This window comes from Dipodomys spectabilis, unplaced genomic scaffold (genome assembly GCF_019054845.1).
Source record: "Dipodomys spectabilis isolate Male_0828 unplaced genomic scaffold, ASM1905484v1 ptg000325l, whole genome shotgun sequence".
In the NCBI taxonomy this organism is placed as follows: domain Eukaryota; kingdom Metazoa; phylum Chordata; class Mammalia; order Rodentia; family Heteromyidae; genus Dipodomys; species Dipodomys spectabilis.
In genome coordinates, this window is record NW_024871002.1 from 2,456,252 (window position 1) to 2,472,861 (window position 16,610).

Below are 16,610 nucleotides of genomic sequence, written 5' to 3' on the forward strand. Positions count from 1 at the left end.
ATCTAGTATAGCATGTATAGATTTTTAAGTTTGAAATTGCAGAATGTTGAATTAAATACTGGAATCTCTCCATTAATTAATTATTGTGTCTGTTATTATGGGGAAGGTTAACATAGCAAAGGTCAGTTTTGGCCAAATAACTATACAAGTTTAAGACAGTTCATATAAATGGCTCAGAAAAAATGTTTCTATATTTATTATTTATTTTATAATTTATTGTTACTATAAAAGTGATGTGCGGAAGGATTACAATAACGAGTCAGGTAATGGCTATATTTCCTCTCATTCAGTCTTTTCTTCCCTTACTCTGGCCTAGTCCTTCCTTCTGGTCTCTATCCATGAGTTGTATAATTTACTTACATCAGTGTCCAGTGAGCTCCATTGCTGCACTTATTCCTCCTTTTCCCCCTTGAGTTCTGAACCTTCTCCCAACCCTCCCAAAGATATACATGTGAATACACTATACATAAACAAAAAGACAGAATAATCAAAAGCTTAAAAAGGCCATATAAAAAGAGATCTCTTGTTTCCATATCTTGGAGTTCATTTCAATATATATGCATACATATATATGTATATATGATTTTATATAAATATAAAGAGGCATGTAGGAATTGCACATATGTGTTTCTCTCCTAATAGTATCCTCTTTTGGTCTCACTGTGTGTGACGATCTAGCATCTAGAATCAGTATCTATAGTCTTGTAGAGTTTATCATATTCCAGTTTATTTTAGATCGACTTTCTGCATGTCAGAGGGAACATCGTGGTTGGCACTCTGATCTTGCTTACCTTACTTAACATGATTTGTGCTAGTTCTATTTCCCTGAAAGTTATATATTTTTCTTTCTAATGCCTGTGTAAAATTCCATTGTGTAGAAGTACCACATTTTTTGGATCTATTGTGGGGCATCTGGGCTGTTTCCATTTCTTGACTAATGTGAATAGTGTGGATGAACATGGATGTGCAGGTCTTGCTTTATGATGTTCAGGGTAGATGCCCAGGAGTGGTGGTATGGCTGAGTCATGGAGAAGATCTATGTTTAGTTTTTTGGGAAACCTCCAGACTGCTGTTCAGAGTGGTTGTGTTAGTTTACATTCCTAACAACAGTAAAGTAGGGCTCCCTTTCCCTCACATCTCTGCCAACATTGTTGTTCAAGTTCAAAACGTTGGCCAATCTACCTGGGGTGAGATGGAGTAGAGTTATTTTGATTTGCATCTCTTTTATGGCCAGGGATGAAAAGCATTTCCTCATGATTCTTTGCCATTTTTTAACTCTTCTTCTGAGAAGTTTTTCCTTAGCTCCCTTAGACATCTAGTGACTGGATTACTAGATATTGAGGAGATTATTTTCTTGAGTTGCTTGTATATTTTGGATATTAGGCCTTTTTCTGATGTATTGTTGGTAAATACCTTCTCCAAGTCTGCTGGCTGTCTTTCTAGTTTAGTAACAATGTCCTTTTCTGTGTAAAACCTTTTTATTTTAATGTCATCTCACTTGTCAAATCTTTCTCCTATTGGTTGTGCCCCTGGGACTCTATTCAAGAAGTTTTTTCAACTATGTGTATAAGTTCTAATGTTTCTCCTACTGTCTCATATAGTAATTTCAAAGTTTCAGGTCTAATGTTGAGTTCTTTGATCAACTGAGTTGATAATAAGGCAAGGTGACAAACAGGGAGACAATTTTCTGCATATGGGTGCCCATATGCACCAACTATTGAAGAGGCTATTTTTTCCACTATATGTCTTTGGTACATTATCAAATGTCAGATAACTGTAAGTGTATGGTTTTATTTATGGGTCTTCTAATCTGTTCCATTCATCTTTGGGTCTCTTTTTGTGCCAGTACCAAGCTGTTTTTGTTATCATAGCTCTATAGTAGTGCTTGAGGTCAGTATTGTGATATTACCAGTATTGCTTTTTTTTGCCTAGAATTGTTTTGGATGTTGTAGGTCTTTTGTTGTTCCATATGAATTTTTGGATTATTTTCTTTAATTCAGTAAAGAGCTCCATAGGGATTTGATGGGGAATCCATTGAATTTGTATATCATTTTAGGTAGATGGCCATTTTCACAATGTTGTACCTATCCATGAACCTGGAAGGTCTTTCCATTTCCAATTGACATGTCTGATTTCTTTCTTCATATTTTAATAGTCGCTTGCAAGATCTTTTACATCTTTGGTTAGTTTTTTAGTTTTTAGGACTATTTCCAATGGTATTGTTTCCTCGATTTCCCTTTCTGCTTGTACATTGTTGGCATACAGAAAGGCTACCAATTTTTGTGGATTAATTTTGTATCCTGCTACATTGCCAAAGTAGTTTATCAGTTCTAAGAGCTTGGGGATAGAGTTTTTTGGATCCTGTAGCTATAAGATCAGGTTATCTGTAAGTAGGGATTGACTTCTCTTTCCTCATGTGAATCCGTTTCTTACCTTATTGCTTTGGCTAGGAATTCCAGATGTATATTGAAGAGGAGTGGAGAGAATGGACATCTTTGCCTTGTTCCTGATTATAGGAGAAATGGTTCTAGTTTTTCATCATTCAGTTTAATGTTTGCTGTTGGTCTGTCATATATAGCCTTTATTATTTTAAAGAATGTTTCTCCTGTTCCTAGCTTCTCCAAAGCTCTAAAGATGAATGGATGCTGTATTTTGTGGAAGAATTTTTCTGCATTAATTGAGATGATCATGTGGTTCTTTGATTATGGTGATGTGGTCAATTACATTTATGGGTTTATGTATGTTATTGCAGGCTTGCACCTGTGAGGTGAAGTGTACTTGATCATAATGTATGATTTTTTATTAGTTTCTAGATTTTGTTGGCTAGAATTTTATTGAAGAGCTTTGCATATGTATTTATCAAAGAAACTGGTCTATAATCTCTTGTGTTGGTCCTTCTCTGGCTTGAGGATGAGAATGATGCTAGCTTTACAGAATGAGTTTAGAATACATCCTTCTGTTTCTATTTCATGGAAAAGTTTGAGGAGTATTGATGTTAGTTCATCTTTAAAAGTCTTATCTTTTATGTTTTACTTTTTGTATGTTTATTAATTGTAAAAATGCTGTACAGAGGAGTTACAGTTTTATGAGCAAGGTAATGAGTACACTACCTATTGATAATTGTTGCTGCCTCTGTTGTTTTCCCCTTACCATACCTTCCCTCCCACCTCCACACTGTACCCACACTCACACCATACCAAAGTTGTAAAGTTCATTTTCAACATAGTGTTTTGTACATCTCATTGTTACAATGGGTCAACCTGTATCATTATTTAAGCATTTTGTTTTTTCCCTTCCACTTCCCGAATTAGAGAAGTGTATATACAAGATGCAGGGCACCAACATCAAATTCAATGAAAATAGGGGTCATACCATGGGGGAGTAACATAAAAGAAACAAAAAAATCACATGGTACATTATAAATACGTTAGAAAAAAATAGCAAGAAAGAAAAAAAGATATTTGTGTCCCTATCTTGGGGTTCATTTTGCTTAACAACATCTTATCTGGTCATATGTACATAGCTTTTGGCCTTTTCTTCTTGTCCTAGACATGTACTAGTTATTGCAAATAAGGGAAACCATGAGAACTATGTTTTTTGGGCCTGACTTACTTCACTTAATATATTTTTTTCCAAGTCTTTTTGTTTTCTAACAAATGGTGTAGTACCCTTCTTTCTGATAGAAACATAGAATTGCAATATATATATATATACGTATATCACATTTTTTTATCCACTCATCTAATGAGGGGTATCTGGGTTGGTTCCATATTTTAGCTATGGTAAATAACACTCAGCATGTTGTTAATTTGCTAGGAAATCGTCCATTTCTTCCAGATTCTCAAACATATTAGCATAAAGGTTTGAGAAGTATTCCCTTATAATGTTCAAACTTTGGTTGGTTATCTGGTGATGTGTTCATTCTCATTTCTGAGTTTATTTGGGTGTTTTCTTTTTCTGATAAGATTTGGTAAGGGTCTGTCAACTTTGTTAATTTTTTCAAGGAACCAATTCTTTGTTTTGTTGATTCTTTCTATGTTTTTTTATGCTAATTCATTCAATTCTGATTTAATTTTAATTCTTTGTTTCTATGTACTGCATTGGGGTTTAGCTTGCTGCTCTTTTTCAAGGAGCTTCATATATCTCATTAAGTTGATGGTTTCAGATCTCTCCAATTTGTTGATGTAGGAACTCAGAGCTCTAAACTTGCCCCTGAGTACTGCCTTTGCTGTGTCTCAGAGGAGCTGGTTATTTGTGTGTTCATTTTTGTTGAATATCATGATCATTTGAATTTCCTTTCTAATCTCTTCCATGACCCACTGGTGGTTCAAAAGTGTGTTGTTCAGCCTCCATGTGTTATGGGACTTTCTTTGGTGGCTTTTGGTGTTGAGTTCTAATTTTATTCCCTTGTGGTCTGAGAGAATGCAGGGCATAATTTCAATGTTTCTGAATTTGGACAAGTTTGCTTTGTGACCTAAAATGTGGTCTATTTTGGACACTATTTTATGTGCTGCGGAGAAGAACATATATTCTGATGCTACTGGTGACATATTAGGTAGATGTCTGCTAAATGTAATTGATCTATGCAGTTGTTTAGATCTGCGGTTTCTTTGTTGAGTTTTGTTGATCTTTCTAATGGGGATAATGGTGTGTTAAAGTCCCGGCAATTAATGTCTTTGGATCTATGTGAGATTTGAGGGAAAGTAGTGTTTTTGGATGAATTTGGGTGCTCCGTTGTTTGGTGAATAAATGTTTAGAATTGTAATAGCCTCATGAAGGAGAGATCACTTAATTAGTATGTAGCAACCTTCTTTATCTTTTCTCACTAATTTTAATTTGAAGTCTATTTTATCTGATATTAGAATTGCAACACCCACCTATTTGTGCGGTCCGTTTGCTTGGTATTTTATTCTAGGCTGTCAGCTTCAGAATGTTTGTTTTTATGGGCAAGATGTGACTCTAGAAGGAAGCAGATAGAAGGATCGTGCTTTTCAATCCAACTAGAGAGTCTATGTTGATTAATTCTAGAGTTAAGTCCATTAATTTTGAGAGTTAGGACTGAGAGGTGTTTGGTAGGTCCTGCCATGCTATCCACCTTCTTGGGGGCTGTGACAACTGGGTTCTTCCTATGGTTCCTGGATTCTCAGTTTGGGTGCGGTTTCTTGGCCTTTATTGTGGTCTTGTTGGTTTTCTATGTGTAAGACATCTTTAAGTATCTTTTGTAGGGCTGGTTTGGTAGAGATATATTGTTTCAGTTTTTCTTTACTATGGAAGTCTTTATTTGACCTTCGGTTATGAAGGAGAGTTTAGCTGGGTATAGTATTCTTGTTTGATCGTTGTTCGTCATTAGTGCGTGGCATATACCATGCCAGGCTCTTCTTGCTTTAATTGTCTCTGCTGAAAAATGAGGTGATTCTCATTGGTTACCCTTTATAGGTGATTGATCTTTTTTGCTTGACAGCTTTAAGGATCCTATTCTTGGTCTTAATTGATCCTGTGCAGATTGCAAAGTGATGACGGGATGTCCTGATGTGCTCTGGTCTATTTGGGGTTCAAAAAGCTTCTTATATCTAAATAGGCCTATCTTTTTACATGTTTGGGAAGTTCTCGGCTAGGATCCTGTTAAATAAATTTCCTAGACCATTAATTTCTGTCTCTAGGTGCTCCTCTACACCCATTATCCTCAGATTAGTCCTTCAGATTGTGTCTTCGAAATGTTGAATAGATCTATCATATTTCTTGGATTTGTCTTGGATAGTTGTCTGTTCTTGCTCTATAATACCTAGGCTGTCTTCAATCCCTTCTCCGTGGTCTAATCTACTGTCAGGACTTTCTAATTTGTTTTTTATTTATTTCCTTTCCTTCTAGTTGGTCGGCTTTGATGACTTCAAATACTTTGTTGGAGTTTTGTTTTAGATGTTGTGTGAACTTCTTTCCTTCCTTAATTTGGGTTTCAAAGTTTATTCTCACCTCCCTTAGTTACTAGTTTATGGTTTCATTGGGCTCCCTTTCCTTCTGACAGGCTACATTCAGCATTCCTTTTGTGGCCTTCCTGGATTCTTTCAGCTGTCTGTTTATGAATTCTATAAATGCCTCCATTGATCTTTGTCTATTCTCATCTCACTCACACAATTTCTGTATTACTCCTTGATTGGCTTCTGTACACTCACACAATTCCTGTATTACCATTTGACTGCTCTCAGCCTGCCCATGCAATTCCTGTATTAATCTTTGATTAGCTTCCTCATGCTCACGAGATTTTGTATTAATTTTTGGTTAGCCTCATCATGCTCACGAACTTCCTGTATTAATCTTTGGTTAGCCTTGTCTCACTTTATATCAAGCTCACACTGAGTCCATTGCAAGCTTTCCATATTTTCATTCACCATGTTTACCAGTAGTGTTTGTAGAGCTTTTTGGGAACTCTCCTCTGGATTATTCATTAATTGTTTTGTCACCTGATTATCATGAATGGGAATTGAGATACCTGGGCTTGCCATTTTTATTGTGTTTCTCTGGTTGTTCTTCCTATTTGGTATGAAAGTAGCACCAATTTCATGTAGAACACTATTTTAAGGCAGACCTCAACCAGAGTCCTTTAGTTGCACAGATTGATTGACACAGGCAAAATAGCTGCAAATACAATCCATTTGTACAGATACAATCTAATCCAACATCAAACAATTGCAGAGCTTCTGCATGGCAAAGGATATAGCTACCAAGATCAATAGAAAGCCCACGGATTGGGAGAAGATCTTCACTAGCCATACAATGGACAAGGGTCTCATATCTAAAATATACTTGGAACTCAAACAACTAAATCCCCCAACAAAAAATCCTCAAAGAAACAACAGCCTGATAAATAAGTGGACTAAAGACTTAAAGAGAAACGTCTCTGAAGAGGAAACAAGAATGGCCAATAGACACCTGAAGAAATACTCAACCTTCCTATCCACAAAAGAAATGCAAATCAAAACAACACTGAAATTCCACCTCACCCCAGTTAGAATGGCTATAATCCAGAACTCTAATAACAACAGATACTGGATGGGATGTGGCCAGTACGGAACACTACTGCATTGCTGGTGGGAGTGTAAACTTGTTCAACCACTTTGGAAAGCAATATGGAGGTTCCTCAAAAGACTACACATAGAGCTCCCCTATGACCCAGCAATTCTACTTTTGGGCATTTACCCAAATGATCACAAACAAGACCATACTAAAGCTATCAGCACAAATATGTTTATTACAGCATTATTTACCATAGCTAAGATATAGAACCAAGCCAGATGCCCCGTAGTAGATGTATGGATCAAGAAAATGTGGTATATATACACAATGGAATTCTATACCTCCATCAGAAAGAATGACATTGTCCCATTTGTTAGGAAATGGAAAGACTTGGAAAAAATATATTAAGTGAAGTAAGCCAAGCCCAAAGAAACATAGGTCCCATGGTTTCCCTTAGTTGCAATAACTGGTATATGTCTGGGACAAGCAGAAAATCTCAGGTAAGATGATGTGAAATGAACCCCAAGATGTGAAATGGGGTGAAACGGGGTGAAATGAACCCCAAGACAGGGACACAAGTGGTTTTTTTCTTCCTTGCTATTGTTTCTAACATATTTATAAGGTACCATGTGATTTTTATGTTGCTTTGTATATCCCTCCCCCATGGTATAGCCCCTCTTTTCACTGTATTTGATGTTGGTATAATTGAGGGAGGGGAAAGGGTAAAAAAAAATGTGTAAATAGAGATACAGATTGACCCATTGGTAATGGGTAGGAGGGACAGGTTGGTAGGGGAAAAACAAAGGAGGAGGCAACAATGATGGATAAGAAATGTACTCATTACCTTGCTCATGAAACTGTAACCCCTCTGTATAATATTTTCACAATAAAAATATTTTTTAAAAAGTTCTTTGATATTTGGGGGGGGGGTATCTTGTATCTTCCCTGTGCCTGTAACCAGTCTCTTGGTGGAGTCACTGATTTGCTTGTGGTGTTTATTTTTCCTGTGGCTTGATTGGTTTAAGTTAGTTTGTTTGAGCAGGTAGAAATCTATGCCTTACCCAGGACTTTGTGATCCTCCTCCCAGGCTAGTTAAGTGGTAGGGAGATCTGCTTTGTGTATCACAAAAGAGGTAGATGGCTGCTTCCTCTAGCTTGGAGTTGCTATGATGAAGCTAGGTTGTGGGTAGTGTTGAAGCCTGTATCAGCAATCAGTAGCTTTTCCCTGAGGGGCTAACTCCTGAGACACTCACAGACCCCAGCCGGGAGCTATTCTCAGGATTTATGTTTACTGAGTTTCAATAGTTTTTCTTTTACCCCTCCTGCTGCTGAGTCTGTGGCATAGGCTGCAGTGGGGAGGGGCAGCCTCTGGCTCTGTTTACCCAGTGAAGAAAGTCACTCCTCCAGGATAAGAACTTCCTCTGCCTGGGAAGGGCAACTCTCCCCTGTGTGTAAGTGAGCAGGGCAGGGCAGATTCCTGTTGAGTGACACATTATTTCCTTCCAAAGCTTGAGTTGGAGCTAGCTGCTGTGGCCAGCCGTTTGTCAATATCAAAGATGGATTTCTTCTCTGGTGGTGGGGGAAGGGCTACGTTCCTACTGCTGCTCGCTGAGAACAAGTATGGATATCTTGGGTGTACTCAAGCCAGATTCCTGGTTTCTGGGCCATTCATGATTGCAATCAGCAGGATGAATATTTCTGCTTCTTCTCAGTTCTTGCTCATGGTAAGTAGAATCTGCTTGCATATCACATCTGGTGCCTTTGTGCTGGGCTCTCTCTGTTGATATGGTGGCACGGCCCCAGCCCCAGCAGACACAGGCAAGTGCTCAGATCTGCCTCCTTTTCCAAGCTGTCTGGATTTTTCCTCTTTAGCCAAACTCTCTGTACTGTGATGGCATACTTGATGTGATTCTCTAGCCTAGTACTGTTCACTGGAACACTAAAACTGCTTTCTATGTGATAGCTTGTTTAGCCTCTAACTTCTCCTCTGCCATCTTCCTCAGGACTCTCCTAAAAGTCTTGCAGAATTCAGCCATGAATCCATCTGGACCTGAGTTTTTCCTTGTTGGAAGACTTCTGATTACTTTCTCCTTTCATGGTATGGGTCTGTTTAATGGACTTTTATCTTATTGGTTGAGCTTATCAGTCGGTATATCTCTAGAAATGTCTCCATTTCTACTGTTTTCCATATTATTTGAGTATAGGTTTTGAAAATAATCCTTTATAACTAGTTGGATTTCTTGGATGTGTAATGGTTCCTGTGATATCTCTAAATTAATTGATTTGAATCTCTTCTCTTCGTCAGTCTAGCTAGTGGTCTGTCAATTTTATTGCCTTTTTTTTTTTCCCAAAGAACTAGCTTGTTGTTTCATTGTTTTTTATTTTAATTTTATTATCAAGGTGAAATACTGAGATGTCACAGTTACATCAGTAAAATAGTGAATATATTTCTTGTCTAACAACCCTTCCCTCATTTACTTCCCTATTTCCCTCTCCCCCAACCACCACAAGTTGTAAAAATCATTTCCAACATATTATCTTTTGAGTATCACTGTTGCATAGGTTCCCACTTTGTACTTTGTCTCACCATTTCTTGTTCCGCTCCTCTTCCTTAGTTCAGATAAAAATATATACAATGCCCTGGGTACTAAATTCAACAACAGTGACAACAAGGGATGAGCTATAGGAGGAAAATACAAGAGAAAAAAAGAAATAACATAGTACATTGAGATCAACAAGAAAAAAGTAAAACTGCTTGAGTTCATGTCTTGGAGTTCATTTCACTTAGCATCATCTTATATGATCATATATACATAGCTATTGAGCTATTGTGTTCATCTGGTAAGATTATCCTAGATGTATACTAATTATTCTAAATAAGGGAGACCATGGTGCATGTTTCTTGAGTCTGGATTACTTCACTTAACATAATTTTTTCCACATCCTTCCATTTCCTAACAAATGGGGCTGTGTCATTATTTCTGATGGAAGCATAGTATTCCATTTCACACCCCCCCCACACACACACACACATCACATTTCTTGTTCCATTCATCTACTCAGGAGTATCTGGGTTGGTTCCATATTTTAGCTATGGAAAATAATGCTTGATAAACATAGTTTGGCTGCTACCTTTAGTTTGGCCCTGTTTATGGTCATTTTCATAAATTCCCAGAAGTATTGCTGGGTCATAAGGGAGCTCTATGTGTAGTCTTTTGAGGAATCTCTATATTGCTTTCCATAGTGGTTGAACAAGTTTATATACCCACCAACAATGCAGTAGTGTTCCGTTTTGGCCACATTCCAACCAGCATCTGTTTTTATTATAGCCGTTTTAACTGGGGTGAGATGGTATTTCAATGCTGATTTGATTTGCATTTCTTTTATGACCACAGATATTGAACATTTCCTCATGTGTCTATTCGCTGTGCTTATTTCCTCTTCAGAGAAGTCTATCTTTTAAAGTCTTTAGCCCACTTATTAACTGGTTGATTGTTTATTTGAGGATTTGTTGTTAGGGGATTTAATTTTTTGAGTTCTAAATATATTTTAGTTATGAGGCCCTTGTCTGTTGTATGGCTAGTGAAGATCTTCTCCCACTGGTGATTCAACAGTGTGTTGTTCAGCCTCCATGTGAGACTTTCTTCGGTGGCTTTTTGTGCTGAGTTCTAATTTTATTCCCTTGTGGTCTGAGAGAATGCAAGGTATAACTTCAATGTTTCTGAATTTGGACAAGTTTGCTTTGTGACCTAAAACGTGGTCTATTTTGGAAAATGTTCTGTGTGCTGCTGAGTCAAATGTGTATTCTGATGCTGCTGGGTGAAATATTTGGTAGATGTCTGTTAAATTTAGTTGATCTATGCAGTTGTTTAGATCTGTGGTTTCTCTGTTGACTTTTTGCTGAGTTGATCTTTCTAATGGGGATAGTGGTGTCCCCGATAATTAATGTCTTTGTATCTATGTGAGATTTGAGGGAAAGTAGTGTTTCTTGGATAAATTAGGGTGCTCTGTTGTTTGGCGAATAGATATTTAGAATTGTAATATCCACTTGAAGGAAAGATCCCTTAGTTAGTATGTAGCGACTTCCTTTATCTCTTCTCACTAATTTTAGTTTGGAGTCTACTTTAGCTGATATTAGGATTGCAACTCCCACCTGTTTATGGGGGCTGTTTGCTTGATAGATTTTGTTCATCTTTCACCTTCAAAATATGTTTGTCTTTATGGGCAAGATGTGACTCCTGAAGGCAGCAGATAGAAGGATCTTGCTTTTTAATCCAACTAGACAGTCTATGTCGCTTAATTGGAGAGTTAAGTCCGTTAATGTTGAGAGTTAAGACTGAGAGGTGTTTGGTAGGTCCTGCCATGTTATCCATCTTCTTGGGGGCTGTGACAACTGGGTTCTTCCTATGGTTCCTGCATTCTCAATTTGGATGTGGTTTCTTGGCCTTTATTGTGGTCTTGTATATATTGTAGGGCTTGTCTGTTGGAGATATATTGTTTTAGTTTTCTTTGCTATGGAAGTTTTTTATTTGACCTTCGGTTATGAAGGAGAGTTTAGCTGGGTATAGTATTCTTGGTTGATAGTTGTTCGTCATTAGTGCGTGGCATATACTATGCCAGGCTCTTCTTGCTTTAATTGTCTCTGCTGAGAAATCTGAGGTGATTCTAATTGGTTTCCATTATAGGTGATTGATCTTTTCTTTTTGACAGCTTTAAGGATCTTTTCTTGGGTGTGAATCGATCTTGTGCAGATTATAATGTGACAGTGGGATGTCCTGTTGTGGCCTGGTCTATTTGGGAGTTCTAAAAGCTTCTTGAATCTGAATAGGCCTATCTTTTTGCATGCTTGGAAAGTTCTCTGCTAGGATTCTGTTAAATAAATTTCCTAGGCCATTAACTTCTGTCTCTAGGTGCTCCTCTACACCCATTATCCTCAGATTAGGCCTTCAGATGGTGTCTTCCAGATGTTGAATAGATCTATAATATTTCTTGGATTTGTCTTGTGTAGTTGTATGTTCTTTCTCCATAATATCTAGGCTGTCTTCAATCCCCGAGATTCGATCTTCTGCATGATCTAACCTACTGTCAAGACTTTCTACTTTGTTTTTTATGGTCAGCTTTGATGACTTCAAATTCTTTGTTGGAGCTTTGTTGTAGATCTTGTATGAACTTCTTTACTTCCTTAATTTGGTGTTCAATATTTATTCTCAAATCACTTAGTTGATTGGTTATTGTTTTCTTGGACTCCCATGCCTTCTGTTGGGCTCCATTCAGCATTCCCTTTGTGTTCGCCCTGAATTCTTTCAGCTGTTTATGGATTCCGTGAATGCCTCTATTGATCTTTGTCTATTCTCATTCCACTCTCGCAATTCCTGCATTACTCTTTGATTAGCTTCTTCATGTTCACGCAATTCCTGTCTTTCTCTTTGACTGTTCTCAGCGTGCTCACACAATTTCTTTATTTGTCTTTGACTGTTCTCATCTTGCTCAGGCAATTTCTGTAATAATCTTTGAGTAGCTTCCTCATGCTCACGGAATTCCTGTATTAATCTTTGGTTTGCCTCATCTTTCTCCCTATCACTTTCACACTTAGTCCTTTGCAAGTTTTCATTCTTTTCATTCAGCATGTTGACCAGTAGTGTTTGTAGAGCTTTTTGGGAACTCTCCTCTGGATTATTCATTAACTGTTCTGTCATCTGATTATCATGAGTGGAAGTTGAGATACCCGGACTTGACATTTTTGTTGTGTTTTTCCAGCTTCTGCCCATTGGGTAGGAAAGTAACACCATTGTTGTGCTAGAACACTATTTTAAGGCAAGCATCAACCAGAGTCTTGTAGCTGCACATTCAAAATGGTTGCAGATACAATCTATTTCAACAGATACAATCTATTCAACATCAAACAATTATGTATTAATGGGCTAAGAACAGCAAAGAATGATTTGGCACACCAGAAATTATGAGGCTTAGGCAGAAGTGTGGGGAAAAATAGTATTAGAGGGATGTGGAGAGGTAAATGGAGAGCCCTAATCTCAGAGAGGGAAATGGATTGGACAGAATTATAGGAGAGAGATTTAAAAAAAAAAAGAACAAGAAAAAATGGAAAAAAAATTAAATTTGAAAAGTGAAACTCTTAAAATTATGTAAATATAAAAATGATATTGAGAGAAAAAAGGATAGGATGAGAGGATGGAAGGGATAGAAAGGAAACATGAAAAACTAAAAAGTAAAAATTCTTAAAATTAGTTACTTCAAAATTTATAGGAATAAAGAGATAATTCTGCTATTAAAGAAGTTAAGCTTAAAAGGTTATGAATTGAGTAATAAATTTCTGGATTAAGTATTTATAGAATGGGGAATTAGGTCTAATAATTGATGATGGGTATATATCTGGGGATGAGCAGAACAGCAATTAAGTCATGCAAAAAAAGGAAGAAAAAAAAGGAAAGGAACAAAAATACAAAAAATAAAAATAAAAAGGACCAAAAGGTCAAAAGAGATTTTTTTAACAAAGGACACACACACACATATACACATACAATAAAAATTATGAGAGGGGAAAAAAAGATTAATAGAAAACAACTTAAAAAAAACAAAAATTAAAAAAAAAAGTACAAAAAAGAGTTCTTTCATGTTTTTTTGTGGGGGTAGGGAATGAGAAGATCCTGTATCTCCCCTGTGTCCATAACCAGTCTCTTGTTGGAATCTCTGGTCTGCTTGTGGTGTTTGCTTTTCCTGTGGCTTGATTAGTTTCTTAAGTCAGTTTGTTTGAGCAGGTAGAAAAATGCTCTGCATTACCCAGGATTTTGTGATCCTCCTCCCAGGCTAAGTTCAGTGCTAGGGAGATCTGCTTTGAGTATCACAAAACAGGGAGATGGCTGTTTCCTCTTGTTTGGAGATACTGTGATGAGGCTAGGTTCTGGGTAGAGTTGAGGCCTTTCAGCAAACAGTAGCTTTTCCCTGAGGGGCTAGCTCCTGAGATACTCACAGAACCCAGCCTAGAGTCATTCTCAGTGTTTATGTGTACTGAATTTCAATTGTTTGTCTAGGCTCCTGTAGGAAGGGGCAGCCTCTGGCTCTGTTTACCCTGTGAAGAAAGTCACTCCTCCAGGATCCAAGCTCATCTACCTTTGCTGGGTGACTTTCTCCTGGGTGGAGCTGAACCTGGCAGGTCAGGACAGGTTCCTGTGACCTGCTAAATGACTCTTTTGTTTTCTTCCAAGGCCTGAGTAGGAGCTAGCTGCTCAGCTGGGCCTTTGTCAGTATCAAAGATGGAGATCTCTGGTGGTGGGGGAGGGGCAGCCTTCCCTCCTCTCCTCACTGAGAAGCTGAGAAGGAGTAAGGATGTCAGGGTTCTACTCACTCCAGAGTCTTGGTTCTTGGACTGTCTCTGGACTGTGATCTGCAGGATGCAGATATCTGCTCCTTGTCTGTTCTTGCTGGTGTTGGGTAGAATCTGCTCACCAGCCGCGTCTGGCTCTTTTGTCCCGGATTCTCTCTGTAGGTATGGTGGTTATGGCCACTGCCGCTGCCTCTGCAGCCACAGCCCCTGCAGCCATGGCTACTGGCAAGTGCTCAGATCTGTCTCCTTGCCTGGATTTTCCCTCTCTGGCCAAGCTCTCTGTACTGTGATAGCACCCATGGTGTGATTCTCTAGCCTAGGACTGTTCACTGGAACACTAAAACTGCTTTCTATGTGAGAGCCTGTTTAGCCTCCAGCTTTGCCTCTGCCATCTTCCTCCGAACTCTCTTGAGGGTTAGTTTTATTCCCTGCTACTTTGTCAAAGTTTCAGGTCAGCTTGAATAACTTAGGAGTGGAATCTACGGGATTCCTTAAATACAAGATCATGTCATTGGCAAAGAGGAAGAGTTTTACTTCATCTTTCCCTATTTGGATCCTCTCTATGTTTGCATCTTTCCTTATTGTTCTAGCAAGGCATCCTAATACTATATTGAAGAGGAGTAGAGAGAGTGGACATCCTTTCTTCATTTCTGAATTTAGAGGAAATAGCTTTAGCTTTTTGCCATTAAGTATAATGCTAGCTGTAGGTTTGTCATACACAGCCTTCATTATATTGAGGAATGTTTTATGGATTCCTTGTTTCTCCAGAGCTTTCATCATAAAGGGGTATTGGATCTTGTCAAATGCTTTTCCTCCATCTATTGAGATAATTGTGTGGTTCGTGTCCTTACTCTTGTTGATGTGATGAATTATATTATTTGACTTGTTTATATTGAACCAGCTTTGCATCCCTGGAATGAATCATGTTTGATCATAGTGCATGGATTTTTGATGAATTGTTGAATTCTTGGCTACAATTTTGTTGAAAAGTTTTGCCTCTATGTTCATCAAAGAAATGGGTATATAGTTCTCTTTATTTGATGAGTTTCTGTCTGTTTTGGGGTTGAGGATTATGCTGGTTTCATAGAATGAATTTGGTAGTGAACTTTCATTTTCAATTTCATTGAAGCGAAGGGGTAGAGTGCTCGCCTTGAGCTGAAGAGCACAAGGATAGTGCCCAATCCCAGAGTTCAAGCCCCCACAACCGACCAAGAAAAGAAAAAAGAAAACTCAATTTCATTGAAGATTTTGAGGAATATTGGTGTGAGTTCTACTTTTAAGGCCATGTAGAATTCAGCTGTGAATCCATCTGGTCCTGGGCTTTTCATTGATTTTATATATAGTTTTTTAGTCTCTAATTTATTATTTTCTGTCCTAGTCTTTGCTATTTCTCTTCATCTAGTAGTTTTGCATTTGGTTTCTTCTAGTTTTTTCTGTTTCCCATGGGTAACAAGTTGTGTTCTTCCTCTGGTACTGGCATGAGCCTTGGAGGGCTGATTCCTGCAAGCAAGACAGGGAAATCATCCCGACATTAGTCTTGGACTGGTATTTGCTTCCCAGGGAGTGGGGAAATACTTTTGAACCCTGAGACAGGCATGAACCTTGGAGGCGGTAGCTTCCCACAAGGTGGGGCAAAGAAATCATCCCTGCTTGAGTCTCAGACCGTTTCACACTAGAGTCCTAGACTGTCATCTGCTTCCCATGGGGTGTGGGGCTGTGTTCAGGCCTCTGGGACAAAGCATGTGCTTCTGAAGTTGTGGGATCCCACAGGGTGGTACAGGGAGATTGTCACCATTGCCTTTTATCGGGTCAGGTTTTTTTTTTCCACAGCGACACCTGTAGGGAATGCAGGGTCCTAGAGCCCAAGCAATATTGGTCCCAGTGGCTGATGGTAGCTGTTGTGTTCTGGCTCAGAGTCAGGGTGTGTCTTTGTGGTCTCCCGAAGGAAGTGGAAAGGATGGGAAAAAGGGCTCTGGCCTCTGCACTTTTCAAGTATGGCATCCCTTCTCAGATGGAAGGTTGGGGGATCCCAGCCAAGCACTGGGTCAACATCCTTGTTAGTCTCCTATGGGAGAGGTCCCCTGTAGGGTTTTCAGTTCCTTGCTTTGGCTTTGAGCTGACCACTGGTGTTGTAGTGAATGTTTTCAGCATCTAGATGCAGCTGACTTATTAGACATCAGAAGATCTTTAACCCTGGTCTTCTGATATGTCATTGTTCTTGCTGGTCAGAGTCATGGCATAGCCACAGGGCTGCTATC